The sequence below is a fragment of the Xenia sp. Carnegie-2017 genome, unplaced genomic scaffold (genome assembly GCF_021976095.1).
Source record: "Xenia sp. Carnegie-2017 unplaced genomic scaffold, XeniaSp_v1 HiC_scaffold_31, whole genome shotgun sequence".
Lineage (NCBI taxonomy): Eukaryota > Metazoa > Cnidaria > Anthozoa > Malacalcyonacea > Xeniidae > Xenia > Xenia sp. Carnegie-2017.
The window spans coordinates 833-6,759 of NW_025813495.1; the positions used below are offsets into that span (position 1 = coordinate 833).

At 34.3% G+C, this 5,927-nt stretch overlaps 2 long non-coding RNA genes across 2 annotated transcripts; one reads left to right on the forward strand and one right to left on the reverse strand.

The window, feature by feature from the left end:
• The first annotated feature begins 1,509 nt into the window (after positions 1-1,509).
• On the forward strand, positions 1,510-2,044 carry LOC124455333. Its single transcript, XR_006951801.1, has 2 exons — positions 1,510-1,562; positions 1,982-2,044. It is a non-coding gene; the product is annotated as an uncharacterized LOC124455333 (long non-coding RNA).
• Positions 2,045-2,216: 172 nt separating this feature from the next.
• LOC124455334 lies at positions 2,217-3,499 on the reverse strand. Its single transcript, XR_006951802.1, has 3 exons — positions 3,444-3,499; positions 3,214-3,280; positions 2,217-2,246 (listed from the first exon to the last, which is right to left on the reverse strand). It is a non-coding gene; the product is annotated as an uncharacterized LOC124455334 (long non-coding RNA).
• Between the last annotated feature and the right edge of the window lie 2,428 nt (positions 3,500-5,927).

The following is a 5,927-nucleotide window of genomic DNA, read 5'->3' on the forward strand; positions in this document are numbered from 1 at the left end:
TGAGACTCATTCAACATATTGATGGGTAATGCTGATCAAAAGAAGCATACTGTAGACTTTTCTGATCAATTTTTGTTGATAATTAAGAAACTTAGCTACATTTTAGCATACTTAATAAAAATACTACAGACGCATATGTAGTGGCAAATTCCTTAATTGTGTATTACGCTTGCACAAAATCAATGGAGATGACCAAATACATTACGAGCATACATGTTCTGTGCTTTAGATGAACTCAAACTATGAGCCACCATTGTCAGAAAACTGAACGCTATTTGGCTTGAAATGGAGCAAATCAGGAATAATGGAAAGATTGACAAGAAATTGTTTGAAAATGTGAAGACAAAAAGATGCGAGGTAATCATTTATTGTCAGTTACATGCTTAAGCCTGTAGATGGGATATTGTGTAATTATGTAACATACCTATTTATTTGTTCTTGGCTTTGTATTCTTGCCCAGATAAGTGGCGAAGCATTACGTGACTTGGTCGGCAACAGTAGCGCCTAAGTATACAATAACTAATTCTGTTTGCTATGCTAAGAATGGCCAGGTACTTCTTATAATGTGCTTGTCTATTTTTCTTTAACCAACTTAAGATTTAAGTGTAACGACTGATTTTTCCTATAAAAACTTTACCATAACCATATACGTAAAATTAAACTTCCCAACTGCTCTTTGCCTTTTTGCTCGATAATGAAACGTACGAATATTGTTGCAATGATGAGCCCAACTCTATTTATTTCTTCAGGTCATCGGAATTGAGCTGGTCAACAATTACGTATTCACTGCACTCGTTCTGGCTGGTGATAAAAGTAATAATTGGTTGGTATTTGGTAACATTGACTGTTAATCCATGTCAAATTGATACGGACATGATTGAATCGTTTTATTTAATGTTTTAGGTGGTTTGACAACATCCCAAGTTCTTGGAATGAAATTCAAAACGGTAAGTAGAGTAAAATGACCTTGTAGTAGACGTGATATTCTAAGACACTAGCCATCACATCGTGCATGTTTATTAAGTAATACTTTGCTTTGCATACGTTAGGGGAGTAAACGAGCAGAAAATCTAACGTTATTGACGTGTTTGTCAACGGAACAGTGGACAGGTGCTATTTGTATTTTATTTAATCATTTCAGGGACTCCAGTCATGTAATAATATCACGTGTGACAGACCTGGGAATTTAAACTGTTTCCATACACACAGTTTTATCACTTTGACAATTGTCACTGTGGTTGTAATTTATTCATTCACTGATTGCGTTTTTTTACATCCCCTATAATCTTTTGACATTGATAAATATTTGCTTTTATGTTAAGGATATGAGTAGAAGTACTTGGAATCGATGCTTGAAGATCCACCTTCAGATCTTACTAAAGTAGCTACTTATTATTATGTCTTTAAGCTGCAAATGTCGCGTAACTTTATCTAAAAATAACTTTTGAAACGTTCCATGTTGCAGCAAGAAAGAAGTTCTTGGTTAAAGGAGCTAAAAGAAGTTTCTTTAAGTTCTGATGCATTTTTTCCCATTTCAAGACAACATTGATCGCGCAGCCCAGGTACCTATATTTTTCTGCTCTAAGTGCAGTTAATGTGTTCACCAAACAAACAGAAATGATCTTCGTAATGAAAAGGACATATCACCACTTTGTTTCTATTGTTCTACATGCATATTCACACTGTTTACAATTATTCAATTCCTTTCACTACATAATTGGTATATTAGCAAGTCATAGCAAGAAATGATTGTTCACCATAGCCTACTGAAACATCGAGTTCAGCTTATTTAAGCATTATTCAAGCATGTAATGTCAACGCCGAGCCTTCCTTTATCATCCATGTCAGTTTCCAGTGCCATTGTAGCTCTAAAATTAATGGTATTTGTTTTGTTTGTTTTTTGGCAGCCTCAACAGTAATTTCTAGGTGCATTGATTTCAATGAATATAGTTTGAATAGTGTTTGTAACTTGTTTTTCTAGAGTGGTGTGGAATATATTGCGAGTCCTGCTGGATCAGTTTCAGATGATGTAGTGATTACAGCTGCAAACGAACATAAATATGGTAATTTATTCACAAATCTACGTTTATTTCATCATTGATAGTACAACTCTATATGGAACCAAACAGTCTTGATATTTGTACATTTTTCACTTATATTAATTTGACTGAGCAGTCAATGGGGAAATGATTATTCCAGTTCTTTTCTGCAAAAGCCGATAAAATTTCTTTTTCCTTCGAAAACATCTGCAATAGAACAATGATACTGACATGAGTGTGAGTTATACGTAACTAATTTTTTTCTTCCTATAATGTGTACCAAAAATAATTGTTTAAACCAAATGAAATGACTCCCGTTGTATGTACGCGGTTGTTATCAAAGGCAGAAAAAAGCATAAGAACGCTTCCAGTAGATGTAGTTTACTGGTTCTCCAGATAAAGAAGATTAAATGGACAGGTAGATTGAAGAACGTAAGTTAACAAGGTATGCCTCAAATGTTCATTTTGCATACACTTTAATAAACGTATGCGGAATTTATCAGGGGGGGCAAGAACTTACGTCGTGCTGAACAAAAACGTGCTACCAATTTGAAATTGTAATTTAAAAAGGGTGGGCAATTGCCTTTTGCTCCCCCTGACTGGTGACTACGCACTTGAAAGCAAAGGAGAATCACTGCCTCTAAGTTCGAAGTACCTGAAGTAAATTAGAACACACGATTAACTTCAGTCAATGGCATTTGATCAGCAATGCTTGAACATTAATGAAATCACACCAAATGCATTGTAAGAATGTGGACTCTCTTGGATGTAATTGATTATGATTTAACTTCCTTTCAAAGTAAGGAGAAGGAAAAAGAATGTACGTGATACCTTGTGAGGTGGAAAGTTTCAATGAGAAAACAAAGATACTGGAGCAAGACAGGATAAATGGAGTCGAGGTAGTACCGCTCAGAAGTAACTTAACGACTCGCGTTCGCGTTCCAAAATTAGGTCACGTTCTGGACGCGTCTCGATTGTTCAACATAATGAAATAAACTCGGTATAACATCGAAAATTTCCAAAATGAGTATAATGATGATTACTGATCAATGATCAGATGCAGCCAAGAAACGGTTTTGATACTGCCGTTCCATTCGAACGCAGCTGGAACGCATTTGGGTGGTACAGATAAATAAAAAGAAAAAGTCCAAAAGCCAGTTTACAAATAAATTACCAGAGTCCAATCTTCACTGGTATGATGTGTGTAACCCATCAAGTGACATATCCTAAGTAACATAAACCTGTTAATAAAATACACATGCTTAAATTCATACATAAATTTAGCGGCAGACTAGTATCCCGAAGTGCGAGTTTAAATTCAAGTCTCAAGTCACATAAGTGCATTATGTGAATATAAAACCATGTTAGGTTTAATATTATTCATTGTTAGATAAATAAACATACAGGAAGAGAATTTTGAAAATCTGTTTCATCATCAAATACAGTGGTTCCTGATGACTGGATGGCAAAGAAATATATCACCAAGGTTCTCGTCCAATTTCAATGCTTCATTTGTATGTAAGTTACCAGGAATAATTATCTGAATAATTATGAAAACAGCACCTTACACAGGAATGGATCCACAATGGTTTTGTTAGGGTGCTTGTTGGATTAGATTTCAATGCCATATCATGCCATACATTTTTGTTGAATTCTGTTACCTTTTATATTATGAATGGGAGTTTTGAAATGTGCTCAATTAAAACATGAATTACAATTGCTTTGGCTTAATTCTTCATGTGTTCTACTTTGTAGGTAAATATTCATCCCCTCTCCTAAATCCCCTCTAACCAACACTTGAAGAGTGCACTCCCTCACAGGCCTTCCTTAAATCTAACCCTGATCTTACATGTAGAAGTGGACTATTGCCATTGAGAGGGGTAAAAATAACAAGATGAAATAAACTTCCACAGAAAGCACAAATGTTGCTGGGCAGACAGGAAATGTGCATGAAATGACGAAATAGCTTGACACTATGTACTGTTTAATGACTTTGCCTCCCTGTCTGATCCTCTTTAAAGAATTTATGCAGAAACAAATTAACAAGTACAAGGAGGAACTTTGTATATTATTGCCTTGTAAATCTATACTATGTTAACAATGTTACATGATCAATAGACAATAGTCACATAGTAAGACTTTTCTACATGATTTGAAAATGACAAGATGTCAGTTGGTTTGTTGATATTGCAATTATCTATTATTCATTTGCTTGATGCAAGATTCACCAACAAAGATAACTCCTAAACTGTAACTTTCCATCTCTGACAAATTCATCAGAAGTTGCACATGATTTCTTAATTTCTTCAAACTAAACGTAACTGACCTTTGTAGATCCCACACAACAAGTGGCATAACACAAGCTGCAGAAGATATTAGCAAAATTCTAGTAGCCGACATAACCCTTAGAATAACATCTTTTACAGTTTTCATGCATTTACCACTGCACTGATGAAGCTTTAAAGAAATTTACTAAGTGTCTTGTGGTAAATAATTATACAGTTCAGTGAAAAATTTGCTGCACAACAGTTGCCACCTCTGGTTGCTGGTTGCCACTTCCATTTATAGGGCAATGAGTTGTCTAACTGAGTCCTCAAGCTTATAAAAATTTGGTCAGCGGCTTATGAATTGCAGGGTAATAATGTGAAAACTGGAACAAAAAATGGTTCTTTGAAAATAAAATGGAAAATAACAACACAGTCTCAAGCTTAAATAGATGAATAGCATCAATTGACAAACGGCTTAAATAGATAATAATCATCAATCCAAGGGAAACTCCGTAACTATCCATTCAATACGTTTTGCGCACCCGCGAAAAGTTAACATGGCGGAAAACGACCAAAACGTAAGAATTCACCATATTATAGATATTGCTGTTCAAAAGGAATGGAATCATTGTGTATTAAATTAGGCAAATTTTAACTACAATTAAGCTATTATTTATTCTACCTTGATATACACGTGTAAAAAGAAGAAATCCGAGACTCTGGAGAAAGTTCTGAATGATGGTTTAGCCTTGTTGGCGAAAGAAAAAGGATCAAAATGTCGGGGAAAAAGCCTTCTCATTTTCGCTTAGTGCAAGTTGGTTTAAGAGGTTGACCCACACGCCTTACCGCTGCCGTCAAGGATCAATTAAGCAAAATGGTAATGTTAATATTTAGTATTTATATTAAAATTTACTATCTTCAGTAGTATGTTGAGATTGTTGTTCTTGTTTGCAATTTTATGCTAAATAATATGTAGTATGCATGTAACTACATCATGCTATGAAATTTTGTACTTGAAATATTGACTGTACAATTTTGCTGCTTTAAATCATATATGGCTCAAACAATTTTGTCCAGTGTCCTTAGCAGATTTGACTATTTAGTTTCTTATGGGTAAGCAGAAAGACAACTGAGTAAACTGTCATTACATTACCATGCATGGTTGTACCTAAAACTGTTACAGGTCAATGTTGTTTTAGGTACTGTATAAGAAATTGCATTGTAAATTTATATTAGATAACCAGCAGTATGATAGCTCTGTGGCTGATGACTTTCAAGTAAATGATGAGCACAAGCAAACAGACGTTGATATTGGTAAGCATCAATGTATATGTATAATATTAAGTTAAATGTAATAGATTTGTCTAATGATTGCTCATGCTTGAAATGCTTTTGGTAAAACTAATAATTGCATTTGAAATCAATAATTGCAATAATTTGTTGAAATGCATGTAAATGATATTAACTTTGAAATTGTCCACAACAAGCTCACTCAGCTAACAATTTTAATTTCTTTACTGGTTAAATTTTATAATATAAGTCATTATTGTTTTGTAGAGCTAGAGAATCTTATATTTGAATGCAGAGGACTTTTGGCTTCAGAGAAAGAGGATGCCAAGAA